Raw genomic sequence first — 2,422 nt, forward strand, 5'->3', positions numbered from 1 at the left:
ACAAAGGCTAAATAGTTTATTTATTGAATAACAGCAATGAAAAATATTGGGTTGTCTCCCAACAAGTGCTTTTCTTTAAAGCCTTATAGCTAGGCATTGATAATTTTAATGATACTCACATGAAAGACAAGAATTGAAGCACAAAAGGAGCATCATAAAGCATGTAACAAACACATCTAAGTCTAACATACTTCCTATGCATAGGCATCTTATAGGAAAACAAATTATCAAGGCAAGCAAAAACTAGCATATGCAAGGAAGATGAAAGAAACAATAGCAATCTCAACATAACAAGAGGTAATTTAGTAACATGAAAATTTCCACAACCATATTTTCCTCTCTCATAGTAATTACATGTAGGATCATAAGCAAATTCAACAATATAGCTATCACATAAAATATTCTCAACATGATCCACATGCATGCAAAGTTAGCACTTTTCTGAAATAGTGGGATTAACATTAACTAAAGTCATGACCTTCCCAAACGCACTTTTATCAAAAACTTCATAAGATTGAAAATCCTCTAAATATGTGGGATCTAAAGTTGACATTCTTCCAAACCCACTTTCAATATTATTGCAAACATTATAATCAATCTCATATTCATCATGGGGCTTAAATAAATTTTAAAGATCCAAAGAAGAATCACCCCAATCATGATCGTTGCAACAAGTAGAGGACATAGCAAAATTACCATCCCCAAGATTAGGGTTTTGCATATTATTAGCACAATTGACATTAATAGAATTTATAATAAAATCATTGCAATCATGCTTTTTATTCAAAGATCTATCGTGAATCACTTCATAAAATACTTCATCGCAATTTTTAGATTCATGAATTTCGAGCAAAACTTCATAAAGATAATCTAGTGCACAAAACTCACTAGCAATTGGTTCAACATAACTGGATCTCTTAAAAAGATTAACAAGAGGATGAGGATCCATAAATCTTAGGTTCTCTGTTTAGTAATAAATAAACAACTATTCCAACCATACGAGCAAACAAGAAACGGGCAAAAGAGGCAAATAGAGAAAGAGAGGGAGGATGGAGAGAGAGAGGGCGAATAAAACGGCAAGGGTGAAGTGGGGGAGAGGAAAACGAGAGGCAAATGGCAAATAATGTAATGCGGGAGATAGGGATTGTGATGAGTACTTGGTATGTTGACTTTTGCGCAGACTCCCCGGCAACGGTGCCAGAAATTCTTCTTGCTACCTCTTGAGCACTGCGTTGGATTTCCCCGAAGAGGAGAGGATGATGCAGCAAAGTAGCGTAAGTATTTCCCTCAGTTTTTGAGAACCAAGGTATCAATCCAGTAGGAGGCTACGCGCGAGTCCCTCATACCTACACAAAAACAATAGCTCAACGCAACCAAGGAGCTTAGGGGTTGTCAATCCCTTCACGGTCACTTACGAAAGTGAGATCTGATAGAGATGATAAATAATATTTTTGGTATTTTTGATATAGAGATGCAAAGTGAAAAGTAAAAGGCAAAGTAAAAAAAGCAAAGCAATAATAAAGTGATGGAGATTGATATGATGAGAAAGAGACCCGGGGGCCATAGGTTTCACTAGTGGCTTCTCTCAAGAGCATAAGTATTCTACGATGGGTGAACAAATTACTGTTGAGCAATTGACATAATTGAGCATAGTTATGAGAATATCTAGGTATGATCATGTATATAGGCATCACGTCCGAGACAAGTAGACCGACTCCTGCCTGCATCTACTACTATTACTCCACTCATCGACCGCTATCCAGCATGCATCTAGAGTATTAAGTTAAAAACAGAGTAACGCCTTAAGCAAGATGACATGATGTAGAGGGATAGTTTCATGCAATATGATAAAAAAACCATCTTGTTATCCTCGATGGCAACAATACAATACGTGCCTTGCTGCCCCTTATGTCACTGGGAAAGGACACCGCAAGATCGAACCCAAAGCTAAGCACTTCTCCCATGGCAAGAAAAACAAATCTAGTAGGCTAAACCAAACTGATAATTCGAAGAGACTTGCAAAGATAACCAATCATACATAAAAGAATTCAGAGAAGATTCAAATATTATTCATAGATAGTCTGGATCATAAACCCACAATTCATCGGTCTCAACAAACACACCGCAAAAAGAAGATTACATCGAATAGATCTCCACGAGAGAGGGGGAGAACATTGTATTGAGATCCAAAAAGAGAGAAGAAGCCATCTAGCTACTAACTATGGACCTGTAGGTCTGAAGTAAACTACTCACACTTCATCGGAGGGGCTTGGATGCTGATGTAGAAGCCCTTCGTGATCGATGCCCCCTCCGGCAGAGCTTCGGAACAGGCCCCAAGATGGGATCTCGTGGATACAGAAAGTTGCGGCGGTGGAATTAGGTTTTTGGCTCCGTATCTGATCGTTTGGGGGTACGTGGATAT

Source organism: Triticum aestivum, chromosome 1A (assembly GCF_018294505.1).
Source record: "Triticum aestivum cultivar Chinese Spring chromosome 1A, IWGSC CS RefSeq v2.1, whole genome shotgun sequence".
Taxonomy (NCBI): Eukaryota; Viridiplantae; Streptophyta; class Magnoliopsida; order Poales; family Poaceae; genus Triticum; species Triticum aestivum.